General features: G+C 35.6%; 1 pseudogene; it reads left to right on the forward strand.

The window, feature by feature from the left end:
* The first annotated feature begins 1,030 nt into the window (after positions 1–1,030).
* LOC100155510 lies at positions 1,031–1,954 on the forward strand (annotated as a pseudogene).
* The last annotated feature ends 12,314 nt before the right edge of the window (positions 1,955–14,268 follow it).

Consider the following 14,268-nt stretch of genomic DNA (forward strand, 5'->3'; position numbering starts at 1 on the left):
ATATGTGAAACAATAACGTGAATCAGCTCATGAAACCAACAAACTAGATATACAAAGGGGAACTATATTTTATTCACTGAGGTCACAAAACCTCAAGATTTGAAATACTGATTGTATGCTAGGAGCCTTTGAGTCCTTATTATGCAGCATCAGTGAAGGTAGTTCCTTGATTGAAAGAAGGAAGAGAAGGCAGTCATCTCTGTGACAGCTGTAGAGGTAACACATGAACTCAACAAAAGTGTTGCACATATTCAGGAAAAAATGTGGGGATGACTGTGTAACAGGGAGTAGAGGATGAGTAGCAGGGTTTATGTCTTTAATAAGAATAAAGCACACTTAACTGAAAAACAAACCAATGAACAAAAATTTTTTTGGAACAAAGATCTCAACTTTTGCTCTAGAGTCTATGTGGTGAACCCGAGTTATACTGTCACTGTTTTTTGAAAAAGACCCAAAATTTCAAGAAAAGACATGAAATCAAGGTTGAAATTTCATGATTTAGTTTCTGAGTAGAAAATTATTTTTTTGTTTTTATTTTCCTTTTTCAGGCTGCAGCTATGGCAAATGGAAGTTCCCAGGCTAGGGGTAAAATTGGAGCTGCAGCTGCACAGCCTATGCCACAGCCACAGGAACGCCATATCTGAGCCATATCTGCCATCTACACAACAGCTCATGGCAATGCCAGATCCTTAACCCACTGAGAGAGGCCAGAGATCAAACCTGCACCCACATGGATACACTTGGGTTTATAACCCACTGAGCCACAACAGGAACTCCTTGAATAGAGAATTCTTGAGAGTAAAAAGACGTTTGTGCTACTCATAAAATTATACCTCCCCAAAAATCTGCTTAGTCATATGGGAAAACCCTAAGCACAGGATAGACATAAAATGTAAATATACACATTTATATGTTCCAAAGTATAAAAGCTTGAATACATTAAATTTTAAATCAGTTAAAATGATCTGTAATCTCTAAGCAAATTTCTCTGAATATCATCTACAGATTGAAGAGAAGTCAGAAGTCAGGGATGAGAAACCAAACAATAACAACATTCATTCTGCTGGGACTGACAGATGACCCCGAGCTACAGGTTCTGATTTTTATCTTTCTATTTCTCACCTACACACTGAGTGTAACTGGAAACCTGACCATCATCACGCTCACCTTTGTGGATTCCCATCTCAAAACACCCATGTACTTTTTCTTAAAAAATTTCTCCTTCTTGGAGATCTCATTCACAACTGCCTATGTTCCTAGATATTTGTACAGCATAGCAACAGGTGACAAGGTCATTACCTATAACGCTTGTGTCATTCAAGTGTTTTTCACTGACCTCTGTGGAGTAACAGAGTTTTTTCTCCTGGCCGCCATGTCCTATGACCACTACGTGGCCATCTGCAAACCCCTGCATTATGTGACCATCATGAGCAGCAGAGTCTGTGGAATTCTCATCAGCTCTTGTTGGATGGCTGGTCTGTGTGTTTTAATCCCACCACTTAGCCTGGGTTTGAATTTAAAATTTTGTGACTCTAACAGGCTTGATCATTTCGGCTGTGATACGTTTCCCTTAGTGAAAATCTCATGCTCAGACACATGGCTCATGGCTTATAATCTGTGCTGAGCCTGAATATGACTCTCACTTGTGTAGTTCTGTCCTATGCCTACATCATCAGCACAATTTTTAGGTTCCCTTCTGTGCAGCAAAAGAAAAAGGCTTTTTTGACTTGCTCTTCCCACATGATTGTGGTTTCCATCATCTATGGAACATGCATTTTCATCTACATGAATCCTACAGCAAAGGGAGAAGTGACCATTAACAAAGTTGTTTCACTGCTTGTTACTTCTCTTTCACCTACTTTGAATCCATTCATTTATACTTTGAGAAACAATCAAGTGAAGAAAGCCTTTAAAAGACTCAATCAAAAGAATTGCCTTGCTCTCAACTAAGTAAAAGAAAATAATATTTTTAAAATACCATCTCAAGTCAAGAATAAATGGCCGCTAATATTCTATTTGTGTATGTGTGTGTGTGTGTTTGCCTTTTCTTGAGCCACTCCCACAGCATATGTAGGTTCCCGGGCTAGGGGTCTAATCAGAGCTGTAGCCGCCAGCCTACGCTGGAGCCACAGCAACACCAGATCTGAGTCGCATCTGCGACCTCACCACAGCTCTCAGCAATGCCGGATCATTAACCCACTGAGCAAGGCCAGGGATCAAACCCACAACCTCATGGTTCCTAGTCAGATTTGTTAACCACTACGCCACGACAGCAACTCCATAATATTCTATTTTTGAAGTTTGTAATCTTTGAATATTTTTGAAGTTTGTATCTTTTTTTAATCTTTTGAAGTTATTTTTTAATAATTACACTGGTCATATCAATTTTCTCAATACTTCTCATCCCTAGATTCTATTAAGCGTTGCTAAAGCCATTTTTGTATTTTCATTATTCAAATCAGTACCCAATAGTTTATATGTCAATTTCTTTAAAAAATATTTTGGAAGGAAATTAAATTCATAATATTAGTTAAACACAATAAAATCACAACTCATTAAAATATAGGGTAAAAATTTGTGTAGCTCTTCTAAAATATACACACAAATGATATGTAAACATGTAATAAGAGGAATTTTATGTAAATGTTTAAAGTAGGTGAACAAGCATATAACTTAAAATACTTAGAAAAGATAACAGCATTTCTCAATACTGAGAAAATAGATGTAAATCTATATATCTGTTATGAACACACAGAAATACTGAATAAATTTTTAAAAAACATCCCTTTGTGTGCATAGCTGAAATCATTGCAAAGTTGTAAATTGAAGATTTCAGAAATAAAGACGCAATGAAAAGTAGAGCAATAATTATGAAAGGAAAGGGTGCTCAGGAGAGTATAGACAGGGGTTACGGGAGCTTGGATTGCACTACGGATCAGAGACTTAGGTCTGAAGTCTCAGGATTAGTGCGGTTGGAGCACTTGGTGAAATAAGAGCTGCATATTCATGAAATTTGGATTGGAAAACCATGCCATTTTCAAAGAAAGATTACATTTTTTTTTTTTTGGAAAGTATTTTCTGCTGTGAGTCAAGAGAAAAACATTCCCCAGTGTATTTTACAGCCGATGACAATATCTAACACAAATTAAGCTTTTGTAATCCAAATTCTGTTATAAGCATTTAAATGATAGAGCTGAAAAAATACACAAATATGATTTTTGAGATATTAAGTTATTTTTATCAAATTAACTAATTGCTGGAAAGGATTCACTGATTAACAAATTAACTAATATCTGGAAAGCACTTCAATGAAGGCATACCATCACAAATCATCTGAAACACTGGAAAAGCTGTAGTAAAGGAAGTCTGTGTTTTTTTTAAATTTTTTTATTAGAGTAAATATAGTTGATTTATGATGTTCTGTCAATTTCTGCTCTACAGCAAAGTGACCCAGTCATAAATATACATATTCATTCTTTTTCTCTTATTATCTTCCATCACGTTCTATCACAGATGACTGGATATATGGTTCCCTGTGTTGTGCAGTAGGACCTCATTGCTTACCCATTCTGAATGTAATAGTTTGCATCTAGTAACCCCAACCCCAAGTCTATCCCTCTCCCTCCCTCTTCCCCTTGTCAACCACAAGTCTGTTCTCCACATCTGTGTGTCTGTTTCTGTTCTGTAAATAGGTTTTTTTGTGCCATATTTTAGATTCCAGATATAAGTGATATCATAGGGTATTTATCTTTCTCTTTCTGACTTACTTCTCTTAGTATGAGAGTCTCTAATTTCATCCATGCTGCTGCAAATGACATTACTGTGTTCTTTTTATGGCTGAGTAGTATTCCATTGTGTATATGTACCACATCTTCTTAATCCAGTCATCTGTCAGTGGACATTTAGGTTGTTTCCATGTCTTGGCTCTTGGGACTAGTGCTTTAATGAACATAGGGTTCATATATCTTTTAAAATGAAAGTTTTGTCCGGATATATGCCCAGGAGTGGGATTGCTGGATCTTATGGTAGTTCTATGTTTAGTTTTCTGAGGTACCTCCATTCTATTTTTCATACTAGTTATACCAATTTACATTCCCACAAAAAAATGTAGGAGGGTTCCCTTTTCATCACACCCTCTCCAGTATTTGTTATTTGTCAATTTGTTAATGATGGCCATTCTAACTGGTGTGAGGTGGTTCCTTATTGTAGTTTTGATTTGTATTTCTCTAATAAATAGTGATATTGAGCATTTTTGCATGTGCCTGTTGGCCATCTGTATGCCTTCTCTGGAGAACTGTCTATTTAGGTCTTCTGCCTATTTTCCAATTTGGCTGTTTGCTTTCCTGCTATTGAGTAGGAATTCTGTCATCTTAACTATATTTATTATTTAAAAATGTAAGATAGCCCCAAAGAGAGGAATTTATACATATGCTACTAAACTTGAAAAAGTAAAAAATTAAAAATAGTAAGTGGAAACTTTAACTTTTATGGGTAGGAAATGAAACAAATTATTTAAAAAATCCAGTAGCATAGGTAAACTCTTCCTGAATGAATGTGATGAGTAAAACATAGAAATGGCCAATATTTTATTGGAAGATCTTGGGGATGTAATAGCTCTAGAAAACAAAATAATAAGGATAAATATTGGAAAGAATAAATAAAAACTATTGATTATTACCTCTGATTTTAAATTATTTTATTCACATTTTGCCTTTCTGAAATCGGGATATGTCAAACAATGAATGACATCTATCATTGTTCATAGTTTACCTGGCAACATTTTCTTTTCAATAGTGATACATAGAATGTTTTACAATTGATGTCTTAAAATTGATGAAATTAGATATAGCTGCTTTTTTAACCTGAGGACATTCTTATAGATCCAGAAAACTCAAGAAACTCGAATTGGAAAGTAGGGGAATTAATAATGGAATTTGATGTCCTAGCTGAAAGAGATGGAAATTATTTAAAAAGCAGTAGGTGGTGATAGAAATAAGCAACAGGAAATAAATGAGCAAGTTTTATTTTAGTCATGATAGTCAAAATTTTAATAACAGTGGAATAAATTTAACATAAAAGTAAATGTACTATAAAGAATGCATGGACTCTCTTAAAAGAATATAAAATTAAAACAAAGAAAGGCCATTAATATTCTTGGTTGGAAAATTTTAACATGAGAATGTGTATGTGTTTAACTATAGATTACTTATGTATTGTAGAAACATTTATTTATCTGTAGATAGTTACTAAGCAAATAGAATATTAAAGGAAGACAAGTTTTAATTCAGTTTATCTGAAACAGAAACTAAGTGATGCAGTCATCAATAATCACATGTAGAATGAGACAAAAGAAAAAAATCAAAATCAAACACTGATTATACAATCCCACTTTTATGTGAGAGTTTGATATAGGGATGTAAATAAAAAACTTTTTTTCAAATGCATTTCTATCTACAAAATGATAGAATATCAAATGTCTATTGCCAAGTGAAAAAAAAATAAATTACACTTTATTTTGTTAAAACTAGTTCACTGAAAATAAAAACATGCAAAGAAGAAAACCCCTTGAAGGTGTACATGTTACACATTATTCAATGGAATATTATTCAGCCATAGAAAAGGAGAAAATCATGCCATTTGTAACAACATGGATGGACCCTGAGGGAATTATGCTAAGAGAAGTTGTCAGACAGTGAAACACAAATACTGTATAATTTTACTTATATGTGAAATCTAAAAAACAAAAGCAAAAAACAAACAAAAATCTCAGATAAAGAGACAAGATTTGTAGTGGATTGGATGAAGGCTGTCAAAAAGTACAACTATAGGTTATGTAAACAATAAGTGCTGGGGATGGAATGTAGAACACGGCAATTATAGTTAACACTGCTATATGCTGTGCTTGAAACTTGTTAAGAGAGTAAACTCAGAAGGAAGGAATTCTCTTTTTATTTATTCGTTTATGTGATGAGAACACATTATTTATAGTTATTTATGTGATGAGAATGAGAATGAGTTCTCATCACAAGGAACAAATATCTCTTTTCTATTTATTTAATTTTGTATCTATATGAAATGATGGGTGCTCACTAAACTTATTGTGGTAATCATTTCACAGCATACATAACTCAAGTCATTATGCTGAACACCAACACTTGTAGTCATTAAGGACATGCAAATCAAAAGCACAATGAGACGCCACTTCACACACACTAGGATGACAAAAGCAAACTGAAAAAAAAACCAGACAGACAGGAAGTTCCTGTTGTGGCTCAGGGGTAAAAAGCCCAACCAGTATGCCTGAGGATGCTGGTTCCATACCTGGCCTAGCTCAGTGGGTTAAAGGATCTGGTGTTGCCGTGAGTTGGGTGCAGGTCACAGATGTGGCTTGGATCCCTCCTTACTGAGCTGTGGCATAGGCCAGCAGCTGTGCTCGGATTCAACCCCTAGCCAGTGAATTTCCTTATGCCACAGGTGCAGCCGTAAAAGAAAAAAAATTGTAAAGGATATGAAGATCTTGCAACAATCTTTCATGGCTCACTATTCATAATATAGTACTGCAATTTTGGAATAAAATTTTGTAATTTTGGGATGGTAATTTTTTCCTCAAAAATTAAACATAGAGTAACCAAAATGACCTACTACTACTCTTTAGTACATACCAAAGAGAATTGAAAATATATATATATAATATATGTATATGTATATACACTCAAAAACTTGAACCTGAATGTTCAGAGTAGTAGTATTCATAATATTAGCCAGAAAATGAAAAAAATGCCTATCACTGGATGAATGGATAACTGTGATATATCAACACAGTGGGATATTATTTGTCTAAAAAAAAAATGAAGATTGATACATACTACAACATGAATGATCCTTGAAAGCATTATGCTAGTAAAAGTGCCAGTCACAGGAGACTGCATATCTTATTTCATTCATGAAAAAAAGAATATAGATTATTGGTTACCAGCAACTAGCAGTAAGGAAAATGGAAGTGACTGTTAATGGTTTTCTTTGAGGAGTGATAAAAACATCCTAAAACATTTTATAATGATGATTAAAAAAATGCTATCAATGTACTAAAATCCACCACATTATATATTTTAAAAGAATAAATTTTATGTTATTCACCTATTTATTTATTTATTTATTTATTGGTCTTTATGTCTTTTTTAGGGCCGTACCCACGGTATTTGAAGGTTCCCAGACTAGGGGTCTAATTGGAGCTGTTGTTGCTGCCCTACGCCACAGCCACAGCAACACCAGATCTGAGCCACATCTGCAACCTACACCACAGTTCATGGCAATGCCAGATCCTTAACCCACCGCAAGGGGTTAAGGCCAGGGATCGAACCCTCAACCTCATGGTTCCTAGTCAGATTCATTCCGCTGTGCCACAACGGGAACTCCTCACCCTTTTAAATAAAGTTTTAATTTAAAAATGAGTTACAGATACATGCAATAACAAGGAGGAATTTCAAAAAACTTTATGCTAAGTGAAATTCAGGCTCAAAAGCATATGTACTATATAATTTAACAGTATAAAACTCCAGAAAACACAGTAGACTTTTTGTAAACTGACTCTATAATGACAGAAAGTACATGAGTGTTTGCCTGAGATAGGAGCTATGGGGAATGATAAGAAGAAAAACGTATTAGAGAAACTTTTGAGGGAGACAGAAATGTTCTGTTCTTAACGTGGTTCTGATTACAGAGGTGAGTGAATTTGCTAAAATTCATCAAACTGTACAACTAAAATAGGCATACTCTATGCAATTATACCATCAAAAATCCTGCCACTCAGTCTTGATTCAGATCACACTTTGGTCAAATTGATGATCCTCATGCGCTGTAAAGGACATCTTAACAGCTAATGATAACAGGAGTATATATCCAAAAGTTCTCACATATTCTTGTCTTAAAGGTAAGTTTTTATTACTTTTCCTTATGTGACTAGTGCATTATAATTCCAAAGAGAAATGTCCAATTTACTGAAGAAATTTTACATCTATCAATTATTCTGACACATTCCCAAAATTAGTTTGTATAATTATTCTTCTTTAAATATTTTTATAATTATAAAAATGAAAAAGAATGTAAACTGATTCATAAGGGACAAAATAAACTGGTGGATAACCTTAGAAATCCATTTTTAAATGGTGAAAAATGATAGAGTATAAATTCATAACAACAAAGTTTGATTTAAACTTGGATGTTACACTAATACAATGGACAGAAATGAATCAAAATTTAAATGATTCAGGTCAATATTATTAGGTTAAAAATAGATTCCTGTATATCAAAGTTCAAAATAGCATGGGACAAGCTATGTATCTCAATACATGTTTTTTGAATTAATGTTCGTATATTTGTAAAGACTGCATGTGATACATAGTGGCATATTTGTAGGAGGAAAAATATGTAAGGATATGCTCCAAAGTATTAGCATTTGCTATCTTTTGTAAAAAGCTTTTTTCCTTATTGGTCAGCCTGGTATTTTCTTGTTTTTCATTATTTTATCAAATGTCTTAGGAATATGTAATTATTCATTTTATTAAAATTGATAAAGAAGAAAAGAGAGATCTAGTATGATAGTGATTAATTACAAGAAATTGAACTTTTAAAAAATCAGATTCTTCTTGTTTTCCTACCAATCTCTTTCAAATGATTCCAAAGCCTGTCTCCAACGACTGTCTCCCCAAGTTACTGTGCTGTCTGATTTTTTTCCCCAAAGTTTATTTACACAAATGATTCATTAATGGTTTTTGAACCTGGTCACTGAGGACTCTTTTGTTCATAAGTTACTTTTTTCCAGCTTTGGCAAATAAACAAATATTGAGCTTGAAACTAGAAAAACCTCTTTCAGAGCAAAGATAACTCATGACATCAACTCTTCCAAAACTGCTGGAGGTTCCTTTGTATTAGTATTTCTTGTTAGTGATAAAGAGAAAAGAAAAGATTTCTTGGATTTATGACAGCACATCTATCTTGAAGTTTACTCAACAGATTGAAGACACAAACTTGAATCATTCAAGGTTTCCATAACTGTGGGCATGGACTGAATGAGGAGTGAGCAGGAACTCTCATGCAAGTTTTCAACGTGACTTTCATTTTCAAACTGGTAGCCATAAGTATAATTAAATAACTCTTCAAGGGAGGCTATGATTATCTGCTAGAGTATGAATATGATGTCTGTCTCTTCAGTTATATTCTCTCTTGGTGGGATTGAGTGATATTTTTCTCTGAGAATGGGTGTTCTCTGTGTAAAATGAGAAATATCAATTTTAATATGGGTAGTAAATAAATGTTATTTTTAGAGTGTACTATTATTGGAAAGTTTGTTATCACTGTTGTGATCATTTTTATTCAACAATTAGTAGAAAGTCATGTAAAGGTAGTACAGAAGCAATAATCCCCCCAAAATAACAAAAAAAAAGTCAATTGACAACTTGGCTCATGTTCTATTATCTCATTAGACACCAAATTTCTAAATCTCTTAAATATAATATAAACATTAATCAGTCAATAACAATTCAGATGACTTCATTACTCAACATCTGCATTGTTAGGATGAGAATTCTCATGGAAATGAAGGTTTTTTGTTTGTTTTGTTTTTTGGATTTTTTTGTTCCTTTTTCTTAGGGTGGCACCCAAGGCATATGGATGGAGGTTCCCAGGCTAGGGGTTGAATCAGAGCTGCAGCTACCACCCTATGCCACAGCCACAGCAATGCCAGATCTGAGCCATGTCTGCGACCTACACCACAACTCATGGCAATGCCAGATCCTTAACCCAATGGGCGAGGCCAGGGATCAAACCGCAACCTCATGGTTCCTAGTTGGATTCATTTCTGCTGCACTACAATGGGAACACCAGGAAATAAAATTTTAATAACTGGAAGGAAAAAAGGTTTTATAACTGAATATGACTCAGATTCAGTTGGGCTGCATTAGTTGCCACCGATAAGCAAAGGTCTCTGTACACTGAGAAGAAGAAAAGTCAGTGAGGAGGGTGGGCTGCAGAAATGATTCCTCACTGCATCTCAAGATGACCTCTTGTAAGTGTGGTCCAACATTCCGTGTGTGCATCCTAGCTCTCATGCAAACCATGAGCAAGTCCAGGCTACTTCTCTATGATATTGATGCTCACTCCTAAGATTTAACTCTGGAACTTAGCCACATGATCAGAACCCACGCTACCCCACCTTAACATGGAGGGAACGTTATAAGTAGTACACCAAAACTTTTCACATAATAAATGAAACGAAGGCTATAGCACAAATTGTAGGAAAATTTCCACTGGGGGAGCATTGATTCAATTTTGAAAATATTTGAAGCACACCTCTAGTATTTAGCTTGTGTTAATTGGTGGGGGGGGGGAATTCTGTAGATAATATATCACCAAAATTTAGAGAAACAAAGTGTCTGGCTTCTGGTTATAATACCCTACTGAGAGATGCATCAGGAAGGCAAAAGTGGAATCAATGAAATACAACTATTCCTCTTTGCAGGGAGCCAAGAAGATACAAGGAGCTGAGCAAGGGAGCTTGCCTGAACGGTACAATTCCGAGGGCTAGCTCCTGATCGGGATAAAGGCCTGTCTGAACGGTGCAATCCCGAGGGCAGGTTCCTGAACAAGGAAATGCCTGCCTGTAGGGCCCAATTCCGAGGACAGGCCCTAGAAGACAATAAGGTTCACCTGCTGACCTAGCAACAACAAAACGAAGGGGCTGCTTAGCAGCGCAAGAATAGAAACTATTTCTTGGATGTTTCAGTCTCTCCTGTTGTTTTGTTTGTTATTTTTATTTTCCTATATTGACTTGTGACTCAATAAACTGGAACAATAATAGAACGAGTTTCACCCTGGTAGAATTCCCCCCATTCAAATCTAATTTAGTTAAAATAAGAAATTATATTCATTAGCTTGTTATAAGTAACAACAGGTCTTAGAGTGAGGTATTTTGGGGTACACAATAGGTCAAAAATAGGTTAGGTATGCATTATTCATGGTGAAAAACATAATAATAATAAATCTTGTTTTTAATTTCCTGGGAAGCTTTTAAGTTTTAATAAATTGGTTGATTTAGAAATAAAAATAACTTCTTATTCTGTCCCCTTGCCATAATACTTTGAAGTTTTTACCCTAGGTTTTAATTTAAAAATGAACTTTGTTAATGTCAGATTCTTATGTCTGTGACCTTTCTGGCTGTTACCAATTAACTTAACATAATAATAGGTAGTAACCACAAGATGCTTTGTACCGAATCTCCTTATTTTCACATGACGTTTTTTCCACATGATGTTTGGTATCCATTTACACATGATGTTTTATGCCCATTAATTTTGGTTTGTTAAAAAAATTCTTAGAACGTAATGTATATCTACTGTGCCATAAAATCTGGAAACTATGATGTAAGCCACAACTAAACTATATAAACAATCACCTATGCCAGTAAAATTCAAGCAGTTCAGCGCCCTGAAAGAAGGGACAAAGAGGCTGTCTCCGTGTGGACACCGTCCATCCCCGGCAGGGTGTGCACTCCCTGGCTGCTGGAGCTGGTCTCCGGCAAGTGGTGCCGGGACAGGGACCTGAAGGGGTGAGCATTTAAAGTAAGTTTTGGGATGGTTAGGTTCTCACCTGGGGTGCCCGGGACCCCTCTGTAGGTCTAGACAGGGAGAGTAGGGGTGAGTAATTTTGCAAGAATATAAAAGATGGGTCATATGGAATCTAAGGAGAGATGGTTATTCGTTGACATCTTACTTCATATGTTGAATAAAAGAGGTGTAAAAGTTACTAACTCTCAGATTGCTAGATTTTTACATTTTGTGCAGGAACAATGTCCATGGTTTCCAGAAGAAGGCACTGTCATGAACTAAGTGCTCCTCGAGGAAACCAAGGATTTGGATCAAGTGATCTAGCCTTTTGGGTCCAAGAAATTTCTACCCAAAGGCCCTTTGAAGATCTAAAAGTTCAAGGGGTTGTCATTAAAGGACTTACAGACCCGGGGGCTGATGTGTCCTGCATTGCTGAAGACCACATCACCCACGTGGATACCAGACCAGTTGATTAGACATGTCGCTTCCACAACCAACAAAAATGAAATGCTATCCTAATGAGACAGAAAGAAGGAGACTCCAAAAAGAATGAATACAAAGATATCTTTCCACACGGCTGAGAGCTTTAAACCTCAACCACCACTGCCAACGACCAGGTCGCCCTGCAAGAGTGGCACGTACTGTTCAACCACCTACCGGAGAACAAATAGAAAGACTTGTTGAGGAGGCTGAGGGGCTGGTGAGAGCTCAAAATCAACAGTTAAACCCTATAACTATGTTTCTTGCTATGCTCCTAATTCTTGCTTGGCAAACAAATAATGTTTCTGCTCACTCATATTGGGACCTTTTTCCCAACCAGCCTAGCTTCCAGCCTGTTACTTGGGATAATGAAATGATTCAAGTACATACATCCAGTCTGACCTGTTAGGGGGACCGGGGCTTCCTCCCCCTCCTTTTGAAATTACTATGGCTAGTTCCTCTAATTACTATTTTTTGGAAGCTCTCATGCATTGCCGATTTGTTTTGCTTTACCATTAACTCCTAATGGTCCTGGACCTACTAACGTCCCGGGCTGTATACCTACTCAAACAGCAGGTATGGTTGCTATAGGTGCACTGCCTGTTGCTAAAGGTCCCAAACTCATCCTTGCTGGTCACTGGTATTTCTCAGCCCTGGGACTGAACGTAATATGTTTATAGTTATCCTATCCAAATTTCAAATTATGAGCCCCTTCGTAACCGTCATCCTTGAAATGATCCTGATTGTACACCATGGTCTGAGGACTCTAGGTCTCAAAGAGTTTGGGATGGAATTGATTTCAATACTGGGTTTCCACCTTGGAAACAGTGTATGTATAACTCTACGAGGCTAATCTTCATCGTCCAGAAACAGATGCCATGGCACCTTAGTCTTTAGGTTATTGGCAAGTACAAGGATGTATTTCAGATCCACAAGTAGACTATCATGGGTATTTAAACAAAAATAAAGTTAAATGTGGATGGAATGACAACAGTGTACCTAAACCCATCGCTTTAAGTAAAATCACTAATGATGGATGGGTGCCTCCCATTCTTACTGCTCCGTTTGGAAATCGGCATAAAATTCAACCTCACTTATGGAAAGCGATTGCTGTTCTTAAACCTGTGATTTTACACAGACCTGATAATAAAGATACTTATTTTGTAAAAGCTTGTTTACAAGCTCCTTAAGCTTTTCTTTTTTCAAAATCTTTTGATGTAAAAATTCGTAAAAAAGAAAATATTTATACTACTCAATGTGATAATTGTACTTTGACAAATTGTATTGGTCCTAATATTGGTAATTATAAGTTTATGCTTATTGTAAGACAGCCTCCATATGTAATGGCTCCTGTAAATATTACTGGTGATTGGTATGATAATCAGGGATTAAGGGCATTACAGCTACTTAATAATCAGTTAACACGAACCAAACGATTTGTTGCTGCTCTTATATTAGGAATTACTGCCTTAATTTCTATAATTACTTCCTTAACAGTATCGGCTGTTGCTTTAACAAAACAAGCACATACTGTGACTTTTGCCGATCAATTGTCTAGAAATATTACTTTGGCTCTAACTACACAAGAAATTGTTGATAAAAAATTAAATGATAAGGTTGATGCTTTAGAAGAGGCAGTTATGGCAATGGGACAGGAAATAGTTTCTCTTAAAGTTAAATTGGCTCTTCGTTGTCACATGGATTTTAAATGGATTTGTGTTACTCCTCTCCAGGTAAATACATCTCGCTACACCTGGGATAAAATTAAAAATCATCTTGAGGGAGTTTGGAATCATTCTGACCTTGGATTGGATATTTCTAAATTACATCAAGAAATATTGGATATGAATCAGGGGGAACAAGCCTTCGGTGCTCAAAATAGAGCATCTGATTTGTTTTCTAATACTGATAGTTTTGTGGGTCACAAATCTCTTTCTTCTATGCTAATTGATCTTGCTGTGTCTGCTCTACTTCTGATTCTGCTTTTATTGTCTTTCCCAGTCCTCTTTAAACTTATCGGTTGAAATGTTCGGCAACTCTCGACTGAAGTTCATGCCTTTGTTTTAAAAAATAAAAAAGGGAGAGATTTAAAAAATTATTTAAAATTTAAAAATAAAAAATTATTTAAAAAATAAAAAAGGTGTCTCTGGCACCTCTTGAATACACAACTATTCCTAAAGTGGAAATT

The sequence above is a fragment of the Sus scrofa genome, unplaced genomic scaffold (genome assembly GCF_000003025.6).
Source record: "Sus scrofa isolate TJ Tabasco breed Duroc unplaced genomic scaffold, Sscrofa11.1 Contig524, whole genome shotgun sequence".
Lineage (NCBI taxonomy): Eukaryota > Metazoa > Chordata > Mammalia > Artiodactyla > Suidae > Sus > Sus scrofa.